At 35.8% G+C, this 13,045-nt stretch overlaps 1 non-coding gene across 1 annotated transcript; it reads left to right on the forward strand.

The window, feature by feature from the left end:
• The first annotated feature begins 388 nt into the window (after positions 1 to 388).
• Positions 389 to 495, forward strand: LOC123820082. Its single transcript, XR_006785885.1, has one exon. It is a non-coding gene; the product is annotated as a U6 spliceosomal RNA (small nuclear RNA).
• The last annotated feature ends 12,550 nt before the right edge of the window (positions 496 to 13,045 follow it).

Below are 13,045 nucleotides of genomic sequence, written 5' to 3' on the forward strand. Positions count from 1 at the left end.
AGCACAAGCTTGTTTGGTGGGACAAATTGTGTTCAGATTTGGTTATGTTGAATTTGGAGTATTATTTTAATGTCCAGTCATATATGTTTCAATTATATATGTGTAGCTTAAGTTTTGAGTATATCCATGGAAAGTGATGAAAATTTGGTAAAAATTTGTTAGAATATGGCATTTGAAGACATGAGACTATATGCATTTGCTGAATGATAAAATATATAACAAGAAGAAAGTAGAATCTATGATAGAATTTTAGGTAATATTTGCATTTCATGGATTTGAGGAAGACAAAGACCCAGAGAAAGCATCAGAAAGCTTCAGGAAGAACCAGAGTTTATTTGAATCACAAGTAAGAATGGAGAACTTCCTTAAGCAGATAAGAAGTGCCCCAGTGCTCACTTCGGGAGCACATATACTAAAATTGGAATGATACAGAGAAGATTAGCATGGTCTCTGCACAAGGATAACATGGAAATTTGTGAAGCGTTCCATCCCCAGCAGGCTGGGCAGAATACAAGTTAAGTGTCAAAGAGATTCAGTTTCCTCTCCATTTTCCACTTACTGGAAGAAATTTTTAACTCTTTAAGCAAAAGAAGACAGTTAAAATCTAAAGGAGTAATTTTTATTTTTTTCCTAATAATGGTGATTGTAATTGAGCTTAATTGCTAATTAATTGCTTTACTTTTGTTACATTTCTAGCCGGCTCATTTTAAGACCCAGAGTAAATTGGATAGATTATTAGCTTTGAAATCAAATTTGCTTTTTTTCTCTTGATTTAATCTTTATTGTATTTTCTTCTATTACCATTTAGTTCCCTTATACCCCCCATTCCCCACAATCACCACCCTGTTGTTCATGTCCATGAATCCCTTTTCCTTTTTTGCTCAATCCCTCCACCCCTCAGCCTCCTCCCCCACACAACTAGCTATCATCTGTAAGGATTTAAAATTTATTTCAATACTAATTAGTTACATGACATTAGGAAATTTACTTAATTTTTTGAATCTCAATTGACTCGTGGGTAAAATGGAGATAGCAATGCTTAACTTGACATGTTGTTTTGAAGATAATACATATTAATTAGCATATCACTTATAATAAATACATGTTGTCTTTTCTTTTGCTATCCTTCCTCCCAAAGTCATTTAACTCTCATGGAAAGTCTCTAAATATATAATTTCATGGTCTTTTGCCTTCAGAGAACACTCAAAGAACATTAATGAGGACTTTATGGATATTAATGGAAAGATACTAGAGAAGCTTGCAAAATTGAAAGATCTAACAACTAAAGAAACTGAAAACGGGCCTATATTAGGATTTGTACAATTGGTTCTGCCCATTCTCCAATTTCCAAGAATAAAGACTGGTGTAGAGAAGGAATGAAAAGTCTGTAGAATGGGAAGAACAGTATTTTTCATGAGTGTCTTGAATCTTAGTTCAGAAGCACTAGAACCAGGAAACACTTTTAAAATGCTTCTTCTCTTGTTCTTTTTTTTTGCTCATTTGTGCTTGGCTTTATTCTCTTCTTTGTAAATGGATTGACTTTAAATGCAAGGGGATATGGTTGTTACCAGCCAAATTATTTTACCTTCTAGCTCAGTGACAAAAGGAAAGAACTAACATTACAACATTTCCGGTGAAGAACTCAACCTGTCTGGCTTGCTTCCTGTGCCCAATCCTGCGGGAATGACCATGGCTGGCTGACACGTCTTAGGACTCTCCCAATGGAAGTTGTGAACCCAGGCTCATGGACATTGAGACTAGGCTCTGTTACCATAGTGTTGGATGAGATCATTGAGAGGAAGTGAGCTTGACCCTCAAGCTGAACTTGGGCAATCAGAAGCTTCTTACCTTCTCCTTTGTCCTTGGAATGTATGCTTTGCCCACTGTTCCTGGGCTAGGAACAGTTCCAAGGACACAAGCTTGAGGAGTAAGGTGTTGCTGAGACTGTCTGGGTGGTATATGGGACCGAACCCAGTTAAGGCTTCTGTATGAACTTGTAAGATTCTGGCATGTTCATTCAAAGATCTACCTGTTTTTCAGACACTAAAGACAAATCTCGTAAGTTCCCTTGCATCAAACTTGCCACCAACCAATCTCGAGTGCCCTGCCTTTTAGTCTCCTTGCCTTTGATGTGTAAGAGCTAGTTTGTGAACCCACACAGAGGAGAGAGGGGTGCTGGCCAGACAAAAATGAGAGCCATGACAATGATCATTTTGTTCTTTCTAATCCTCATGCTTATTTCTTTTCAGTGTCTTAGCACATTAGCTAGGACTTACATCATTGTTGAATTGTAGCAGTGATAATGGCTGTTCTTATCTTCTTTCTGACTTTAATGGGAGTTTCTGATATTGGCTGCAAGACTTTGATACATATCAATTAAAGGAAGTTCTTCATATTCTTAGTATTCCATGAGTTTTATTTTTTTTTTAATTATGAAAGGGTGTCAATGATGGTTGAGATAAATTGAATTTTGTCCTAAAATTTTTAAGGTCATTGATATTTTTCTCATTGAATTCATTAATATAATCAATTAAGTTGATAGATTAAAAAACATTGAATCAGTTTAAATCATTGGGATAAGTCCTCTTGTTCACAATGTATTTTTATTTTGCTACATGCTGAATTTCATTTATCAAAAATTTAATTTTTGATTCTCTGTTTGTAAGCAATATTGACCCATGGCATTCTTGTATTGTCTCCACCTAGTTTTGTAGTCATTATTTTCCTGGCCTTATAAAATGACTTGGAGAACTTTCTTATTTTTGTTGAACTCTGGAACTTTGAATAAAATAGGATTTGTTCATTGTAAATTTGGCAGAGGTTTGTAAATGATCTGGGCCTGGTATATTTTTTTTAGTAAGAGAACCCCTGAATATCATTTAAATTTTGTAATAGTTACTGGCTTACTCAGATTTTTATATTTTATAAACTGATTTTAGTAGTTAAATTTTTCTAGAAAATAGCCTTTTTTATATTAATTTTCCTCTCTATTTATCTCTTCCTAAAATCTTCAGTTATATTGGGAACATTTTCCCTATTAATTTGTGTTTCTTATTTCTACCCCACTCCCATTTAAAAACTTGCTTTGTACTACTTTATGAGAGGTTGTCTCAATTTCACTCATCAATTTGTGAATTTGCTATTACCTTTTTATTGAATATGTATTCTTTTACTAATGTTTAAACATCTGTTTAAATATTTATTTTTAATATATTAATTGGTTCTTTTAAAATAATCAGCCACTCATTTTTATTTCATTATTACTGATTATATTTTTATTAGCTTTCTGTCTCACATTTTTTTGGTTCTCATTTACCACTTTAATTTATAAAATGTTAAAAATACTTGTTTTTTGTTTTTAGAGTTGTGTACTATGCTGGTTTCCTGAGCTTCAAGTGCTTCTGTGTTTTCAGTATGTTTGCTTTTTATAGTGTTAATTTCCCTCAGCTGATTTATGATTCTTAGTTGTAAGTTGTCTTCATAGAAATGTTTCTTAGCGTGTGTCCAATAAATTGCAGTGGTCTAAGGAGAGTCTTAGCCCTTAACACATGGGGCATGACTGCAAGTAGCCTTGGTGAGTCTCTTAGCTTGAGGTCTCTCACCCTTGAAGATGACATTTTCCCCTCTAGATCAGTAGATTCTCTTGAACTTGACTGGGTGGTAGATTCCCTTTGTCTGGCTTCATCATTTGGTACTATCCCTGTCAGCTGAGCACAAATCCAGTCTCTAATCATTTATTTTAAAGGCTTAAATGTTATAAATTAACACTGTGATCCTAAATTAGGAATGTTACTTTCAATATTTACATTTAAATTTCTTATACATTGGCATGTATTTTTATATACTAATGTTGAGATCTATTTATTTCCCAAAATAGTGCATTCTCTCACCACAAATCATTAATCCAATGACAATTGTATTATGTATTCATTTCCCAGAAATATTTTGGTCTAATTATAGACTTTTTTCTGTTACTTGTATGTCAATCTCTGTGCTTCTACCATACCTGTAAATAATTTGGGGTAGAGTAAGCCTTCCTTTATCACTCTTCCAAAATTTCTTCAGATATTTCTATATGCCTTTGAGGAAGCTGTGGAATCTAGCATCAAGTGCTAAGAAACTAGGGAGGATTCTTGTCATCTGAGTGTTGAATAACAGGCAGACAGACCTTGGTCCTAGACATGGGCACTGTGGTATCCCTGTTCTATTTCTAGGCAATCTTGACTGAAGTCCAGGAGCACCTGGAAATCATTGCCTTATAAAATTACCAATGGACATGAGAGCCTTAATGGAAGTCCAGGTTTCTAGAGAAGTTCCAGAATAACATTACAGAAAAAAAAATATGAATGGAGACACACTGGAGTGGGTAAGAAGAACAGCTTGACTTTACCTGCCCCCTTTCCCCAAGGTAGCACAGCTTAGAATCAAGAGATATCTTCCTCTGTCCATAATTTCTCTTGCAGGGAAAGGAGAGGACATGTGAGTGAGCACCTGGTTTTCTCAGTTGTTCCAGGATGCTACCAAAAGGGCTCATGTCTTTTGCTCCATCTAGAGTATAGTATAATGAGCTATATTACTAGGGGGAGGGAAGAGGTTGGGGAGTAAGCAGATAGGATGCTCAGAGGACATTAAAGTGATGCAAATTTCACTAACAGCATGGAAGACTCCATTAAGAAGCCTGCCATGAACCACTGGTATGCCTCAACCATTTGTCCCCCAACTAACCCATGGGTACCCCTAGTGTTGTATGTGCCTCACTCACATACACCCCCATCCTGTGGCTGACTCCCTTTGTATGGTCCCAAAAGCAGTGGTGAGAGTGAGCTTTGGTAGACAGCTGGTAAGCATGCACAGAAAGCTAGCCCAGTTCCATGGGCCAGAGAGAAAACACAAACTTGGGTTTTAGTAGAACCTTTAGGAACAAAAGAGAGGCTCTATCAGCAAACAGCCTGCCGAATTTTAGGATCCAGAGAAGACACACAAGCTTAAGAATTCAGCCACAAGAAGGATCAAGAAGCCTTAGAATCTCCAGCAGAGCTGTCAAAAAGGCTATCCCAAAATCAGTTAGTGGAAACTAGAGGAGCTGACTGCTTCAAGTATAAAAGCAGCAGTGTAAAAACTTGAGGAACTTGAGAATTCAAGGTAATGTGATACCACTAAGGGATCACAATAATTAAAAATTAAACTTGAAGACATGAGATCTGTGATTTATCCAATAATGAACTTAAAATAGCCCTGGCTGGTGTGGCTTAGTGGATTGAGCACTGGCCTGTGAACCAAAGTGTTGCTGGTTTGATTCCCAGTCAGGGCACATGCCTGGGTTGTGGACTAGGTCCCCAGTAGGGGCACACAGGAGGCAACCACCCATTGATGTTTCCTTTTCTTTCTCCTTCCCTCCCCTCTCTAAAAATAAACAAAATCTTTTAAAAAACATAATAAAGAAAAATATTTCAAAATAACTCTTTTTAGGAAACTCAGTGAACTACAGAAAAACACAGAGATAATTCAGAAAATTCAGAGAAACAATGCACAAACAAAATGAGAAGTTTTACAAACACATAAAATCATCCAAAACAAATTCTGGAACTAAAGATTCAATGAATGAAATTTAAAAATGCCAAAGAGATCATCAACAGGATGGATCAAGCAGAAGAAAGAATCTGTGAGCTAGAAGACAGGAACTTTGAAATTATTCAGTTAGAAGAGAAAAAATCAAAAATGAATTAAAAAAAAGCAAAGAAAGCCTACATTATCCATGGGAAACCATGAAAAGAAACAATTTGTGAATTGTTGGGGTTCCAAAAGAAGGCAGGGCAAAGGAACCAGAAAGCTTATTAAAAGAAATAATGGCTGAGGATTTTCTGAATCTGGGGAGAGATTGGATAGCCGAGTATATGAAGTTTATAGATCACCAAAAAAAGAATCAACTTAAATAAATCCTCCTCAGGAGTATATTAAAATAAAGCTGTCAAAAATCAAAGACAAATAGAGTATCTTAAAAAGCAACAAGAGGGGAAAAACGTCTGTAATTTATATAGGAACCCCCCTAGCCTATCTCAGCAGAAACCGTATAGGCCAGGAGAAAGTGAGATCATCTATTCACACTACAGAAACAAACAAAACAATGCTAGCCAAAAATGATTTACCCAGAAAAACTCCAGAAATTCAGAAGTGATAAAAACTTTCTAAGGTAAATGGAAGCTGAGAGAATTCATTACCACTACACTTGCCTTACAAAAAAATGCTGAAAGCGTTTCTTGATGCTGAAATGAAAGGATGCTAATTAGGAAAATGTATTGGTCAAATAGTTGGTTATCTAAGTCAACCAGGTATCTCTGAAAAAGTAAACTTCATGGATGGCATGACCTACCTCTTTTTCTAGTCCTGTAGCTAGCAATGTGTTTATTAAAGATAGATATTTTTCAAGTGTATACCTGGACAATCAAAAACTTAATATCAGGCACTTGCATGATAATCAAATAAGCTATACTTGATTATAGCTTGATTATGGTGCTTACTCTATACCCAGTCTCATTGTGACCTTAATGTAGTGGATACATACTGAGTTTCTGGCAGTTCCAGGAGAAAACAGTACAATGTCAGTCTAGGAAATTTCTTGCCCTAATCCCCTAAAAAGAAGTGCTAAGACTCCTCATATTTTTCTCTCAGAAGAAAAAAAGAAAATGACCCAGACTTAGATTATATATATAACCTTTATACATATATATTATATATATATAATCTACATAGATTATATATAAATATTATGTATATTTATATAAAATAAGGAATTGGCTCACACATTGTGGAGTCTGAGAAGTCCCATAATCTTTGATCTATAAGATGGAGGCCCAGGAAAATCAGTGGTCTGGTTCCAGTCCAAATCCTAAGGCTTGAGAACCAGAGGAGTTAATAGTGGAAGCCCCAGTACAAGTGCAGCAGATGACAGATCTCCAACTCAAGTGATCAGGAAGAGAGCAGATTCTTCTTTCTGCCTTTTTGTTCTTGTTGGGCCATTAATAGATTGGAGGTTGCCTGCCCACATTAGGGAGGGCAATCTTCTTTACTCAGTCTACCTTTTCAAATACTAATCTCATCTAGACACACCCTCCCAGACACATCCAGAAATAATGCTTAATGAAGCATCTGGACATCTGGCTTGGTCAGGTTGACACATGAAATTAAACATCACAACAAGTAACCCTTAATATTCTGTTTGAAACCCATATTATCCCAGAGCAGATAGACCTGCTGACAAATCCAAAACTTCTAATTAATCACAGAAATAATGAAGCAACCATTGCTCTACACTCCCACCATGTTGCCTAGATGTGTTTTCAAGGACAGGGCAGCTGTGCCTGACTGATCTGTAGTGTTATTCTGGAACTAAAGAACTAATGAGAAATAGAAGATGAATTCCTATAGGACCACATAAAGTTAGGAGAAGAGAGAGTTACTCACAGTTCTGGCCTTTTCAGCAATTGTCAAAAAAAAAAGCATAGGAAAAAAAAAACTATCAACTGCAGGAGTGAAGGTGCTTAATTTTATTCTTTTCCAAACTTGCATAAAACTGAAATGTAGAATGAGAAGGTAATCAGCACCCAGCATTCAAGAATCAGGGAGGCTAAGAGTAGGGCCAAAAAAACCTGAGTGGGCATGGGAGGTGTTATACACACACACACGTATATGTATACATATATACACTTTATTTTTATTTTATATAAGGATACTTTTCTTTATTTTTTAAATGCTGTTTAATTTTCCTGGATCTGCATATCAAATTACCACAAATGCAGTGATGTAAGATGACACAAATTTATTCTTACTGTTCTGGAAACCAGAAGCCTGAAATCAAGGTGTTGGCATGACCATGTTCCCTTCAAAGGCTCTAGATGAGAATCTTTCCTGGCCTCTTCCAGCTTCTGGTGGTTCCTGGTATTTCATGGCTTGTAGCAGCATCACTCTAACCCTTTCCTCTGTCTTCACAGAGCATTCTTCCTGGTGCCTTTTGTCTTTAGTTAAGGACATTCTCTTTGGATTCAGGACCCATCCTCTTCTAGTATGATCTCATCTCGATTATTATCTTAATCACATAGGCAAAGATGCTTTTTCCAAATAAGTGTCCGTTCTGAGGTTTCAGGTGGACATGCATTTTGGGGGAGCACTAGTAAACCCATTGCAAAGGGAATACTAAGCAAAATTATGAGTGTTTATTATTTAAATGAATTTTAAAGCATGGTCTATATGTTAGGTCTCATAAAACAGAAATTAAGGTGTTCACCATCCTGAGCACTTATCTGACGGTATGAAAAGAACACTCATGCTCATTCAGGTTGTTTGCAGAATTTAGTTACTGTGGTTATTGTACTGAAGTTTCATTGCTTACTGGTTGTTGGCTGGGCATTATTTTTAGCTTCCAAAGGCTGCCTGCATTTCATTGCTTCTGGTCCTCTTCTTCCACCTTCAAAGCTAGCAATGGCAGTCTGAGTCCTTCTAAAACTTTGAGTTTCTCTCTAGCTTCCTCTTCTGCCTCATCAATCCAAATTCCCTTTCTACCATTAGTCTCAGTCCTTTTCTTTCATCACATCTCTCTCTGATTCAGACAAGAGAACATTCTCTTCTTTTAAGGGATCATGCAATTAGATTGAGCTCACTTAAGCAATTTAGGAGAATCTTCCTATTTTATTTATTTTATTTATTTTATTTTATTTTATTTTATTTTACTTTATTTTTTAGACACTATTTTTATCTCTATTGCATTTTCTACTACTGTTTAGTCCATTTATACCCTGTTCCCCTCCAGTAATCACCACCCTGTTGTCCATGTCCATGAGTCCTTTTTCCTTTTTGCTCAATCCCTCCATCCCCTAACCTCCCCTGTTCCCATTACCTGAAACCATAAAGATCCTGGAAGAAAACATAGGCAGTAAAATCCTGGACATTACCTGTAGCAATTTTTTATTGGATATATCTTCCCAGGCAATGGAAACAAAAGAAAAAATAAATTGGACAACATCGAACTAAAAAGTTTTTGCACTTCAAAGGAAATCATCAACAAAATAAAAAGACAATCCATAGAATGGGAGAAAATATTTGCCAATACATCTGATAAGGGGTTTCACCCAAAAAATCCCAAAAAACAACCTACTTAAAAAATGAGCAAAAGACCTGAATAGACACTTTTCCAGAGAGGACATACAGGTGGCTAATAGACATATGAAAAGATGCTCAACATCACTAATCATCAGAGAAATACAAATTAAAACCACAATGAGATACCATCTCACACCTGTCAGAATGGATGTCATCCGAGATATCTCAAAAATTAAAAATGGATTTGCTTTTTAACCCAGTGATTTCACTCCTGGGAATATATCTGAAGGAACTCAAAACACTAATTTGAAAGGACATAAGCACCCATATGTTCACTGCACCATTATTTACAGTCGCCAAGATATGGAAGCAGCCCAAGTGTCCATCAGTTGATGAGTGCATAAAACAACTATAGGATATTTATACAATGGAATTCTACTCAAACATAAAAAAAGAAGAAAATTTTACCCTTTGCCACAGTATGGATGGACCTGGCAAACATTATGCTAGGTGAAATAAGCCAACCAGAGAAAGACAAATACCATATGATTTCACTCATATATGGAATCTAATGAACAAACTGAACTAGCAAGGAAAATGGGGACAGAATTTTCCTATGTTAGAGGCTCAACCTTTGATTAAACTGGTAAAATTTCTCTTATAAGGTAATGTACCCTATTCACAGGTTCCAGGGGTTAGGGTGTGAACATCTTTGGGGAGGTGGGGTGGAGGCCATTATTGGCCTATCATAGTTAAAATATTTTGTTTTTTTGTAACCATCCTTAGCTGTACATATTTCTAAGCTTTATGATTGTGAATGTTTGTGAATGTTTGTGACTAGGCTTTTGCCAATAAAATTTCCTGGAGTCCTTACACTTAGAGCACCCTAAGGATGTTGATAATATTTTTGCTTTCCATTTTATGATGGTTTTCCTACACTTTGCACCAGTAGGCCCTTATTGGGTATTTGTGACTGAGATCCTAAAGAAGAATATTAGTAACCTTCATTCACGTCTCAGTGGTGCTTTGAAGATTAATGTTTCATAAAATTTCTAAATTAAAATTTTAATTAAAACATGTATATAAATTAATGAGATTGGGGATCAGATTCTAAAATTAGCTAATCCACTAAATATTTTTTTTCAAGACTACAGGATTGGTCCTTTTTTGCCCCTGAGAAGGTTCCACAGTATAAAACTTTGATGCAATCTGTTATTTTTCTGCAGATTGGGAAATTTGAATGAAAATGTTGAATAAATATTATTTTGAATTATTGAAAGAATCACTTTCACTTTCTCTTAGGATGTAAAATAGAAGAAATTAAAACATGTACAGTGTAGGTTTGTGCTTGTCTTCCCTTGTTTCTGATGGCCCTGCCCATGTCTGTGGGACAATACTTATACTGGATCATCATATTTGACTTGATTGATCAATAGTCTAGGAATTTAATTTCAGAGTTTGCTATGTCTATTTCCATAACTTACTTAAAGCAAGTTTGTGTAACTAAACTGATTATAAGCCTAAATTTTAGAAAATAAAAGTTAGACATAAATATAGGAGAAAATATTTTTATTATTATATTTAAAACCACATTTTCCATCTAAATTTATTTACAGAATAGATTAAAATATAGATATAAAATTAGGAACTAGAACATTTGTGTGATTTGAGCCCATTTTTATCTTCCCCCCAAATATCTACTAAAATCTACTGAATACATGGCAACTGGGGAATGGACCAAATTTGAATCTGGCTTTTAGGGAGAACTTTTACTTCCCTTGCCTCATATCTCCAGGAAGAAGGATTTCATTTGGAATAATGGTCTTGCTCTCCCCAGCGGAGGGAGAATGACTTACCTGATTGGTGGGATTAGGAGAAGAAATAAATTTAGAGTTTCTTAGGTGTTTTTTTTTTTCTTTTGAACCAAACTCACTGCTCCTTCATGCAGTAACCTCACAGAGGAAGGCATGGGAAGGGTGGTGGTTTTTCATTTGTGAAAGTGACCAGGTAAATGGGCCCATATAGTTAAATGTGGCATAATTAATAAGTATATTTGTCTGTAGATCTAAAGATACCTTTTCCAATAGGCTTTGTTGATAAAGTAACTGACATTTCGACATCTCTCTCTCTAGCTATCAAGTTTGTTCTTGGTTTGTTCTAACCAAGGAAAGGAAGACTGACTCTGCTTATTGGTTTTATAATATCCCCAAATGGGCATCAGATGCATCAAAAAAGAAAAGCAAGAGCTCAGGGGTTGAGGTGGTTCTGAGATTGTAAAACATCCAGGAATTCTCAGAAATTGTCAGGGAAAATTTGGAAGCAGGGATTTGAAGCAAATTATAATTAGACCTTTGTCAAATCACTTAAACTTTAGGCAATTCAGTTTACTTTACAAAACAGGGATAACTGTACCAATCACAAAAATTATATATAGATATATGGCAGATATATATGCATATACATATATAGCTTAGAAAAGCAAGTGACACATTGCAGTTATGAATTATAATGATGATTATTGTGATTACTATTATAGGATCATGGAAGCTGTGAATGACAACTAAATTGCACAAAGAATTTAAATGAAGTAAATTAACAGCACTGGACATTTCAGCTTGCTTGCTTTGAGCATTGAATGCAGCTCTGAACTTGCTGGCAAAAAGGCAAATTGGTCAGCATTGGGTTATGTAGCTATCACCAAATAAAGAAAAAAATAGTTGCTTTTCTAGGGATAATGTTTGGTTTCTTTGGCATATGTAGAAGACACATTCTGTATTCTGGCCACAAAGCTTGATCAGGCTATTTTTGGTGAGAAGCTTGGAGAGATGGTGGTGATCCCAAGAATCTGACAGAACTGGGAAATGTTATTTTTTAGGATATCTTTGAATACTCCACCTAAGGAGGTGAGTGAAAGGCTCAGTTACTAGAAAGCGTGGTTTTGTGCCAAGCTGGAAGAGATTATAAAAGTAACAAGGCGGTAAGATAGGTAGCTAGAGGATTTAGGAAAATAGAGCAAGATGTAGATCAGATGAATTTAGACTATTCAGAAATAAACTTAAATACCAGGCTTGAGGCAGAATATTTCTTTATGCATACTTAAAATATTTGCCAGACTGGCAACAAATTCTTGAAGAAATAACATGGACTTTCTCAAAAACAAGATGGCCTTTTTCTACATTCCACAGCCCTTATTTTTTTTAAAGTAAATCATTCATTTATATCTCAGTACATGTTCACTGCTAGCTACCCTGAGGAATTCTGATGAATCAGAATACATGTATATTAACCTTAAGTATATTGTTACATTGTGCAAATATTATTAGTTCAATTCTGCATTTAGTGAATGTTGCACCACTGGTTATGTCCTGTGGGAAACACAGTGTGAAAACCTGCTCCCAATCTCCCTGGGGAGGAACTAGTTGAAAATATCAAAGGTAAAGTCACCTCATTTTAATAATATTAAAGAGAGGAAGAGCACTTAATTCTCAAAAAGTTAAAAAATTATGATCACTATATTATATATTGAGTGCAAGTGCTGTAAGGGAGGTTACCAGAGGTTGCTTTCCCCATACTATGGTGGCTCTATGATGTTCCTACCATCTTTGGATCGTGATCTTAACTGAAGACTTTCATAGTCTTATAACACAGACTTACCACAGTCTACAGAGGTTATATAGACTTATAATAGTCTATAGAAGTTGAATATGTGGCTATTAATACTGTGAGAACTGTAATGGGCAATCTCTATTTTCTGTGCTCATTTCCACAAAGGACTTCCACTTTACTTCTCTGGTATGAGCAGTGACATTTGGCTTCCACTTTTTCTGCTCTTGGAAGGAGTGACTGGCACCCAATGGATCATGAAAGCCAGGAGGCAGTGTTATTCTATTGAAATATGGCCAATATAGGTTGTTGCTCTTGTTTTATGTCAGTCCCGTGTTTGCTCAGAGAC

Source organism: Phyllostomus hastatus, unplaced genomic scaffold, assembly GCF_019186645.2.
Source record: "Phyllostomus hastatus isolate PE091 unplaced genomic scaffold, TTU_PhHast_1.1 phas_contig_113, whole genome shotgun sequence".
NCBI lineage: Eukaryota > Metazoa > Chordata > Mammalia > Chiroptera > Phyllostomidae > Phyllostomus > Phyllostomus hastatus.